This window comes from Vicia villosa, unplaced genomic scaffold, assembly GCF_029867415.1.
Source record: "Vicia villosa cultivar HV-30 ecotype Madison, WI unplaced genomic scaffold, Vvil1.0 ctg.002396F_1_1, whole genome shotgun sequence".
Taxonomy (NCBI): Eukaryota; Viridiplantae; Streptophyta; class Magnoliopsida; order Fabales; family Fabaceae; genus Vicia; species Vicia villosa.
The window spans coordinates 44,673-56,782 of record NW_026705918.1 but is presented as its reverse complement, the minus strand read 5'-3'; positions in this window follow the sequence as shown (position 1 = coordinate 56,782).

Here is a 12,110-nt window from a genome sequence, read left to right as displayed (position 1 = left end):
GCTCAAGCACGCAGGCAAAAGACTTCCATCCTAAACACATTGTCCAAGACTTCTGCTCAATCAACCAGATAGAGACTTCCTTTCCAAAATCAACTGTTCAGGACTTCTGCTTAACCAACCTGGTCGATACTTCCTTCCCCAAACAAATTGTTCAGAATTTATGCTCAATCAACTTGATCGAGACTTCCTTGCCCAAACTACCTTTCCAGGACTTCTTGCTCAAGTCCTCAAACAAGAGACTTTCTTGCTTAAACCTTATTTCAAGACATCTTGCTCAATCAAACTAAAAGAGACTTGTACTTATGCATGAATGCTAGAGACTAAAGATTCTCTTTTCAAGAGAATATGTTGTTAACCTTTGTGTTTGATTATGTGCTTCTTGGTTAAGAAGATTCACAAAGGTTTTACACTTGGAGCATGATATAAGCTGCATAGATAATCTTCATTTGTCGTGCCTTGTTGTTATGTTAATATGTTAATCATATTTACATTTTATTTCTTTTGACTCTAATAGTCACATGTGAATATGTCTTGCTCTTCTATTTTAACACACAATAACCCTTCTGGTTGGATTTCTTCTTCTTTTTTGTGGCACTCTAAACTCTGTTCTCCGCCTGACACAATTTATCTCTCAACTCCGATGGTCTGTTCTTGGATCACATTCTTGGGTACAAAATCATATCTTCATCTTCAATTTTATTTTTCGTTTATAGAATTTGAAAATAGATCCAATGAAGATTGAAACCACTTACAGTACAAGTGGATATTGAAGGGTGAAATTACTCATAATGTAGGCAGTCGTTGAAGGTTGATACTGCCATAATACAAGTAGCATTTAGAGGTCTTTAGCCAGAATACATAAAGTGAAGTCTAAGTAATGCTAGCATAAGACATTGAGAAGAGAAGAGTAGAGCTAGTAGAACAACTGCAGAGATGGGATTATGACAACATTACTTTCTAGAATAGACATAAAGCACTTGTACATTGTCACAAGACCCTCTTAAGATAAATTTTGACTGGAGTCTTTTTGTAGAATTTTGTTGAAGCTTGAGTAGAGTCGTTGTTTTCTTATATACTTAACTTTTTGAATTAGAGGCTTCTTATAGAATTAGTTAAAGCTTGATCAAAAATTAAAGTATGCCTTCAGAACCTAGTTAGAGTGAAACTACATAGTATTGAGTTCACAGGTTCTAAGTTTTCCTTTATCAAAGTCTTGATTAGAACTAGTCTGGATGAATGCTTTTGACATTTCTGACTGGATATATACAATAATCCTTTGTAGCATAGACTTTAGAACTGTTGATGAAGCTTCATCAAAATTTGCATAATCATTTCCTATGACATCGTCTGCTTGCTTCAAATGACTATAGTCTTTAGATATTGTTGGTCTTTAGATTTTTAAATAAGCTTCAGCACAGTATCTTAGAGACTTAAGTTTGACTTCTCCAGAGCATGAAACTCAGTTTTGATCCTTCTGATTCATAATAGCTTTGCATCTCTCTTGATGATTCTTCTAAGTGTTTATCATGATTTATATCAAGGTTAATGTCTTTTGATTTTGCACACTAGAATATCCATTAATAAAACCCTAGTGTTCTATAAATACTTTGTTATCATCAAAACCTTTTTAAGGGTCTGAACAAATCTTGTTCCAATAAACTATTTAAGCTTGTTCACGATTGACCAAAGGCTCACTTGACCAAGGCTCAACCCGTCTCAAGCCCACTCTATTTGAACCAATATAAAAAAAATAGTTCCAATGCAATGAGAAGGTATATAATCACTCATCTCCAATTTCACCTCGTCTTGAATTGAGTCGAGTGTTTGAGTGTTAACCGTGACGGTCCACCCCGAGTTGCTGTAACGGAGATCAGAACTACTGTTTAAGATAAAAATTTATCCAACTTTCTTCATTTCAGGTTTATTTTAGGAGTTAGAACATCCGTGTTTGGTTCCCGAAAAAAATATTGGTATCTTTATAGGAATCACCTTCTAATTCACGAATTTTCCAAAAGAATTGTGTTCTCTTTGCCAAACACCTTCAAGCAAACTTAAAAGTTACATATCTAGAATCTTGAAGTTCGAATCTAGAACTCTAATTTTCCAGCTCGTAACTTCCTCAAGATACTGAATGGCAAAATACCCTTTTTCGTCCCTTAACTTTCACTCGGGGTCCATTTTGGTCCCTCAATTTTTAAAAAGTTCACATAACTCCCTTATCTTTTAAAATGGTGCCATGTTTATCCTTTCCGTCTATTTCATTGAAACGGCCGTTTAGAGTTGCAAGTGTGGCATATGACCTGGATCTTCTTCTCCTTCATTAAAAGGAATGTTATTTCTGGAAAACAAATTCTGAACAATTTGGGGGCTAGGGTTTGTTGAATAAACACCATCGTGAGAAGAATTTACGGGCTGCTAGGGTTTTCCAGAAATCCAGAACAATGAAATCGTCCACTTCTTCTTCATCTATGTTACAAGGAAGCCATGAAAGTTTCATCTCCCAGCTTGGTACGAAGTCGGAACTGCCATGGAAACCAGTTTGCTATTGTGGAGATAAGGCCATTCTAAGAAGGGCAAAGACCACTAAGAGTTTTGGAAGACAATTTTGGGGGTGTCCTCATTTTAAGGTACGTTATTTTTCACAGAGTGTTGGTTTATAGTGTTGGTTTATTAGATTTATGAAATTGAACATGAAGGTGTGTGACATGTAGGGACCTGATCATCCTGGGTGTGGGTTTTTCGAGTGGTTCTGCGAATAATCTGAAGATGACAATGGGCAAATCATGATGGTTAGGTTGGAGAAGCTTGGAAAGAATATTGAACACATACAAGAGGAGTTTGTCAAAATTAGATTGTCAACTGAAGAAATAAAGAAAGAGACTGATCACATACAGAGTCAATTGAAGAAGATGATGAAATATGGAAAATGATGTAGCTTGATGATTATCATAATTTTGTTTGTAACCTGTTTTTTTAAGGATTAGGTTTTGTGTTAGTGAAATAGTATTGTGTACCAGTTTTATGAACCAGTTATGTACCAGTTTTATGAACAAATTGAAAGCATTATGTTGTGTTCAATTATGTATCAATTATGTACCAATTATGCACCAGTCTTATGAACCAATTATAACCAGTTATGTACCAGTTTTATGAACAAATTGAAAGCATTATGTTGTGTTCAATTATGTATCAATTATGTACCAATTATGTACCAGTCTTATGAACCAATTATGTACCAATTATGAACCAATTATGTACCAATTATGTACCAGTTCAGTTTAGTGTTGTAATTTTGAAAACAGAGTATCACAACAGAGTACTTATAATGCATCCAGAACAGATCAAAACAGAGCATCACATTAAACAAGCTATGCCATAGAGGTTCAAAAGATACATTAATTAAGATGTGCAGCTTACACCAGTTTGGGTTCCAAACATTACTTAAGACTTGCAGATTACAAAAGTGGTTCATAAACAACATTACCTAAGACTTGCATATTACCAGACAAATTACATAAAACCATAAGTGTTAATAAGTTCCAAAAGTGCTAAATAACCAATATAAAATCTAAAGTGCTAGACATTCTTCTTGGATGAGGCTCTCTTTGTTGGTGTTGTCCTCCTAGTTGTTGGCCCAATTTTTGATGCACCTAATCTTGTGGTTGGTCCTGGTGGTACCCAAGGAGTCTGTGGCCTTCTCACACCCAGATTTTTTGCCATGCTTGTTGTTGCCTTTTTTGCAGGACTTTGTCTTGTTCTGGATGTCTGAGAAGCTAGTTGACTTTGTTGAGTAGTTGGTTGTGAAGTAGTTACTTGTGATGTTTGTTGAGTACTTGGTTGTGCAGGCCTTTGAGGAGTTTGTTGTGATGTTTGTTGAGTAGTTGGCTGTGCAGGCCCTGTCACCTTACATGTAGCTTTGCTGTGCCCTGACTTTTTGCATCTACTGCATTTCACAATCAGACCTGTCCTCCTAAGTTTTTTGTCAGTACCATCAAGCTCTCCTTGTTCAAGATTCCTCTTCTTCTTTGGTCTGCCAGGCATTTTTCTGAACTTAGGAGGATGCACATCTGGGTATTGTGTCCTTGCCCATAGGTTAGAACCATTCACAGGATATATAACTGGTTTGTAGACAGCAATGTACCTACTCTTCCTATAGTACTCTGGAATGAAATCTTCAAATCTAAAGTTCCTACTCTTCATACATGACAATGCATGAACACATGGCAAACCAGACAACTCCCACCTCCTACATGAACATATGTGGTCCTTCAAGTTCACAGTGAACATGTCAGCTGGATCTTGCACATGCTTAACTTCAAAAATATGTTCATCAGACATCCTACACAATAGAATAACCAAGTATCACATTACAGCTCATGGATAATTAATTAAATACAAGAGATGGGCAAACATATTTATACCTTACAATCCATGTGTTGGTGTAGGTACTTATTTTCTCCACTTGTTTTCTAATGTTTGGCAGCACTGCATCATCAGGCAAATTCTCAAACCGCATCCTATTCCTAGCCCATCTCTCCATAAAATAGGTCCAGATCTCTTCCAGCATTGTTACTAAAGGCTTGGTCCTTGACTCAAGGATCACACTATTGAATGCCTCAGACATGTTATTGAGTAGAGTATCACATTTGTTAGTTACCTAAACACAACATATGAAAATGTTCTTATTATCAAACATATACATACTATCAAACAAGTTCATGTTATAGCAAGTAATAGCAAGTTACCTTAAAGTGTGATTTACTCCAGAATCTTGGAGATGTCTTCATCATATGTAAATATGCCTCATCACTAATAAGTCTCATAGACCTCATTTCTCTCTCCCAAGCTTGTACATAGGTTGACCTTGCAGCTTTCCAGATAGCATCTTTCAACATTTTACCAGGATACTTCTTCCTAAAGTTATTATAAAGGTACTTCTTCACATTAAACATTGGGTAACTCTTCTGGTTAACATCACCTTCTTCACTATCACAGTCACTTTCAAGTTCCTCACTATCATTTGCTATTTCCTCTTCCAAACCATCTTTATCCAACTGTTGTTTGCTTTGTTCCCCCTCTAGATCTTCAAGAAGATCATCCAAATCTTCTTCCTCTAAATCATCAAAGCCATCAGATGAATCATCAAATCCCACTTCCATAGCAATCTCATAATTTTCATTAGCACTATCATCTCCACTATCAGTAGTAGACCCATCATTCACCTCACCCACATTTTCCTCATCCCTCACAGTATTGACCTCTTCCCTAACAATAGTCTCTTCATCCCTCACAATAGTGCAATCTTCCCTAACAGTAGTCTCTTCATCCCTCACAACACTGCAATCTTCCCTCACAATAGTCTCTTCATCCCTCACAGTAGTGCAATCTTCCCTCACAATAGTCTCTTCATCCCTCACAACATTGTCATCATCCATCAAAACATTATCTTCTGCCCTCACAACATTATCTTCATCCAGACCAGCAAATTCCTCATTAATTTTTGACATTAACTCTTCTGCTTCTATAGGAATATCACAAAATTCTGGCTGAGCTATTGTGTGTTGAATATATATGTCAACCCTTAAGTGCACCCTATAAAGATCAGTTATATCTAAGGCTCCTTTATCATCAACTAATTCAAGCATGCCTTCAGTAGGATCTCTGTACCAAATTCTCTCAAACTCTCTATAACCTAACTCCTTAAGAACACCAACAAATTCAAAATAACCCCACGTATCTGCATCTATTCCCAACTTTGCAATGTCTCCTCCTTCATACTAACCATTGTTAATATCAACGAATCCACCATTATGGTGAATGGTTAAATTCAGAAACTCGTCCATTACACCTGAAGCAAAGCAAACCCTAAATAAAAATCGTGTTTTAATAACCCTAAATCAGAACAAACAAACCCTAAATTAATAATCCCTGATTTACGAACCCTAAAAGCGGGCCCTAAACACGAACCCTAAAAGAGAACCCTAAAAACGAACCCTAAAAATGAAACCTAGATACGAAACATAAATACGAACCCCAAATGACATACTTGTTGTGATTCAGTGGTGTTAATCCTCGCTATTCCTTCAGATTGCAATGCACAGAAGAGAAGGATACCCAAAGTTTCTTCGAGCTTTTCGTCTTCTATGGACAAGAGAAATGAAGTTTTCTAGAAAATGGTACTTCGTGGAAATGAGAATATAAACCTATAATACTGTATTTGACACATCAGCACTCTTAAAATGCCACGTATATGATAAAATAATGAGACAACTAACGGAACCAAACGGAAGGATAAACGTGGCACCATTTTAAAAGATAAGGGAGTTATGTGAACTTTTTAAAAATTGAGGGACCAAAATGGACCCCGGGTGAAAGTTAAGGGACGAAAAAGGGTATTTTGCCATACTGAATTAAGAAGAAATCAACTTTTGATTCCTACACTTTCCGTGTATTTGCGCCAGTTCTCCAACATCACTTGTCAAAACTTCCTTGGATCTTAGAATCAGAAAGCGTTCAAGGATGAAGATAGTGTTTTCCAACCACCGCTTCCATTCCACTTCTTCAAAATCCAAATCTCTGATTTCCTCAAAAACTCTGCAAAGAACAAAAGGAGAAATCTCAGGTCCAGATCTAGGGTAAAGTCAGGGTCTGAAGGCCATTTCCATGAAATTCAGACAGAAGCCTCGCAACTCGCCGATTGACCTGGCTATGCCCACACTTCCCATCGCTTATGAGATGATTATAGAAGTGACATCAGAAGGATACTACAAATTCATAGTTAATGATGCCCGAATATCATAACTTCATAGTTAACGATGGACACCAGTCCAATTCCAGGGTGCATCTTATAAACAATATATGATTTCCATTTGATGCAACAAGGTCCCCTAAGGCGAGATCAAAAAGAAGAGATCTACCGAGCATACTCGAAGAAAGATACACCAGACTCTAATTACCAAGGGACCAACCGATAGCAATCATCGGTCATCACTCAAAGTCCCTATTCCAAACGAAAGACTATACGAGCCTATTAAAGACCACTGTTAATTCCCACCCATCATTATAGGTTCAGGAGAAGTCGACCCTCGTGCCGGATTTACCACATGTGGAACCCTGTGTCAACTTTAGGTAGATACCCACAATGGAATTGGGAAAAAGTTAGGAAATCACTACCATGATGACCAAAAAATGCCTTGTCAAAGCATCATATAGAGCAATTCAACGAGCGCAAAGTTCCAACATCCAACCTCAAGCAATGTTCCCAAAAAAGTCGACAACCTCACTACCCATCAACAGGAAAATGCAAGGCAAGACACCTTGGATACCATTAACCAAATAAGATATTTTGAAGCACAAAGTACATCTAGCCCAGAACGTAAATAAAGACAACAACCAAAGACCCCAGACACAATCCAACCATGCATAGGTCTCCACCGAAGGTTATCTACCTCAATGATTCTTTATTTCTTTGTAATAAATTCAATTCATTATATATACATACATATACTTGAAGCATTAAGGGAAAATGTTTCATTAAATATAAAAAATTATTAAACTCAAGGCACAAAGGCTCAATCAATGTTGCAGAAAATAAGCTATAAAAATAAAAATAAAATCAAGTCGAGGAATTTGATGTCAAGGCACCAAGACCACCTTCACCCCAGAAGTGGAATTAAACGGATCCAGTGTCTTAAAAGAAATCACAGCATCAGGGGAAAACTTCCTTGTATTCTCCACAACTCATTATATAACTCCGAGTACGTCCTGCATAGTCTTCTGAAGTGCATCATAAAGCTCCCACCTTAGGCCGGCCACCTCGTCCTCAAGAGCTTTCACGTCCTCCGCATCTTTATGGTGCTCCTCCATATGACAAACCTTTTCCTCAATAGAGTTAGAATCAACCTTGTATCGCTTCTCAACATCTCAGAGAGAACCCTCAAATTCAGTCACACGAGCTGCCAGGTGTTGAAGCAGGCGTAGCGGCAAGGAACAAAAGATTTGGAAATATTTATCCGGGAATTATCGTGTCCACGGAGATGGTGGAATGCCTTTCAATAGTTTATATAGTTTCGAGCTTGGGTTTGAACGTTCAAAAGGTAAAAAAGATATAGACAGGAAAAAATAAACACATTCTTATAAGAGAAATAACTTATCAGGCATGCAAATATACTCACTCGTCACAAACTTAAACTTATCGACAAGTTATACTCAACCTACGATAATCCTCTATGTCATCACGTGTCTCTCACATCAGCGTCCATCTCTGGAGAACCTACGAGACAACTCACAACCAAGGTTATCTCTAACGCAAAGCTGCGAGAACATCCGTATTCTCGTGTCGGCGATCTCTCGCGCACCACTCTAACACGAAAGCATTAAGCTTCAACACACAAGTGATTGTCAGCTCTAAATCTATCTCTAGAGTTCAAAAACTAACAGATAATCATCCTATATAAGGATTCAAGAAGTTCATCTCTAAAGTAACCCAAATCCCGAGCACAGAGCAAAAATCCAGGACAACAACCAACACAGACTTATAAAGCAAGTTTTATATAATGCCATGGGCGATAAATATACATAAGATTCGAGTAAATATAAAAACAAAACCCAACACAAAATAAGTACACAAAGAAGAGAAGAGATAAACCAAACATCTCGCAGGTTGTCAGCTCCGATTGATGAGAAATCCACCTCTGATCATCAAAGTGCATGACCCAGTGTGGTTTTCTAAGCTAATCCTAAACTAAGAATGAAGGTGATGAATTTGGGACCAAAAAATCCCAAACCCATAACCTAAAATGTCTCAAATGAAGAGAATATAAACAAAATTATGCGCAGGATAGCTCAACGAGCTGAACTTATTACACAAAATATCTATTACACTAAAAGCAATCTCGCTTAGCGAGCTAGCCTCGCTTAGTGAGCTCAAGAAAACTATGCATCTCTATTTTTAGTTTATGCAAGCGCGCTTGGAGTCCGCTTAGCGAGCTTCTGCAAAATTTCCATTTTATTGCTCCAAAACTGCGAAATCGAAGTCGTGCCTTCGACACTTTACTCCTCGAGGCTACGATATGCATAAATACCTATAAAACAAAGGAAAAACTATCAAACGATACATAAAATGAATCAAAACTCAATTATGTGAATATTTACACAAAAGTTGGGATTTTATTACAAAAACCAAAAGAATATAATCGATAAGTGCCATAATTATATACTCAAAATAATGACGTTTTGGCACTTATCACCGGGGTAGAAGGAGAGTCATGTATTTTAGCTTATGCTTCACTACAACACGCGTGGGCTTTAAAATCGCTTTTTTTTTGCCTTTAACAGCGCTTTAAAGCGCTGCCAAAGCCAGTGCTGGCTTAGGCTACGAAAGCGCTTTTAAAAGCGCTCTGGTAGACCCCCCTATAAGAGCGCTTTTTCCAGAAAAAGTGCTCTGGTAGACCCCCCTATAAGAGCGCTTTTTACAGAAAGCGCTCTGGTAGACCACCCTATAAGAGCGCTTTTCTGGAAAAAGCGCTCTGGTAGACCCCCTATAAGAGCGCTTTTTCTGGAAAAAGCGCTCTGGTAGCCCCCCTACTAGAGCGCTTTTCCAAAAGCGCTTTGGTAGGTTGCGTTTTTTTTTTCTTTCTTTTTTTTGATCTTTGGCAGCGCTTTTTGTAACAAAGCGCTTTCGTATGTGGACCTTTAAGAGCGCTTTTTAAAAGCGTTGTCGTTGCTAAATGAGATATTTTAAAGTGCAGCCTATAATTTCAGCCTCCCAGATCGACCTGTAATATTTTCGACCTGTAATATATTTTCAACCTGTAATATTTTCGACCTGTAATATATTTTCAACCTGTAATATTTTCGACCAGTAATATATTTTCGACGATATATTTTCAACCATAGGTAGGACTTTATATATACTAATATAATACCATTATAATATCCAAAATTATATATATACATCATTATGTCAATCAAACTAAATCTCTAACATCAACAATATTATACTTCAAATATTAATTGGCAACAATATGAACAAAGTTAGTAACCATACATTCTGGAGTACTATAATATTCTCTTCAAATCGACACAAATCCTACTACATGAATAGCTGATGAATATAAAATTGACATAATTCCTCTTTGATTTCTTCCAACTTAAGTTTCGGGTAAGAAGCAGCACGGAATTCGTCAAAGTACTACAGAATAAAAACATAATATGAATGATTTAGTTAAATGTAATAAATTATAAGAAGTTATCTAATTAAGTTATAAATCCATACCGTGATTGGAATATCTAATTGATTCATTTGAAGGATTTCTTTCATAAACCTCAAAACAAAGTATCCGCAGTCTGAACTGTTCCGCTGTATCGGACACTACATAGAAAAACAAATAAGAATCTATAGTTGTCTTGTTTTATCAAGTAGCATAAATATTATAAGCAAGATTGTGAAAAATAATGTACCTGCACTTTGATCCAAGTAATGTTGTTTGATTTAGTCCGGGATACCTGTGCGTCTCGTTGACTTCGGAACACTTGTATTGATCTAACAAAAATATAAAAGCATATATTTAGATCAATCTCACAAATAATTAATATATAAATATACAAGAATATTTAGAACGATCCCACTTACAAATCAATAATTTCCTTCATAGCCGGATAATTGCTCCACTCACCATCTACCGAATTCAGAAAATATACAACTTCTCTTATCGGGTTGATAGCAAGCAACAACCAGTGTGCTCTATAAATTAAAACAATAGGTTATATAAAAATTTTGCTACGCAAAAGAAACAAAGATTAAATGAACCAAGAATGAGAAACTAACCCTACTGGTCGGGTATTATACGCCCAAAGAATCAGACTTTCTGTATTGCCGGATGACATGAATCTATCGACTAAGCGCTGTCTAACTGATTCCGGTTCCGAATCAATTGTCATTCCGCTGCAATGGGCGGAAGACACGAAACAGAATCTGTTTGACAATGCAGTCCCGCGCAACACTCTGTCATGCAACAACCTTAAATAAAAACATTATAAACATATTAGCGGATGAGTAAAAAACATATTAACATAATGTGTAAATAAATTGTTCGACTAATTAAATAATATATCGGATGAGTGAATATTACCGGATGTACGAGTGCATATTAGCGACGCCTAGTTGTTCTTGCGTAAAAATCTCTTCCAAGTCATCTATTGCAATATGTGAAATGAATTCAACACCAAAGATACCTTCCTCCATATTGATTTGACGGAGAGCACCTTCCTTCAAATGGGACATATCAACAAGTGTTCCGGGCGTCGTCCGATATCGAGGAAAAAAAGCACCACCTTTTTTTGCCGCTTGCTTCGGAGGACCCTTAGGCGGTACGCTACGAACGACCTGTGTCACTTGTTGTGACTCCCGAGCTGATGCCTAAAAATCAAATAACGATCGATAAAATATAAAATCATGGAGTTTTACATTCAAATTATATATTAACACCTTAAATGTACCTCTTTTAGTGATGCAACAGACTCCTCCTCCTGTAAAATCCCTTTGCCCTTAATTGCGGGTTTTGTAGGAGCAGTCTAAAATTAAAATGTAAAAAATAATTAACGTAACGGTGCAAAATTGACATTCGAAAACTAAATGATTCATAATGGTTTTGAATATACCTCATCACCAATGATAATGAGCTCTGAGGGCCATGCAACAAATGACCCTATTGCATCTCGCATCAATGTTGTCTCTGAGACCATGTCAGGTACGGGTAGCACCGCATCATGATCTAATACAACATCAACTGATACTTTCAAGTGTCCATCCGGGAGCGGTCTATGGTGAAGTAAATCTCCCACAGTGTTGTGCACTTTTCCCTTGCCAACTAGGCGATAAGACGGTGACGATAAGTATAGTTGGCAAGAAGAAATGCCCTAAACCAATAGTAAATATAAAGTCATTATCATTAATAAAATAGAACAATTTGTAAGGAAAAGAAATTTATAATTACCTCGGAAAGTTTTCTTTGACAGTTGAAACTAGCTTTATCACTAGTTTCTTTCACCGATGCAGTATTGCACTTTTCTCTCATATACATATCTTTATCTCTTTGCAATTCAGAGAC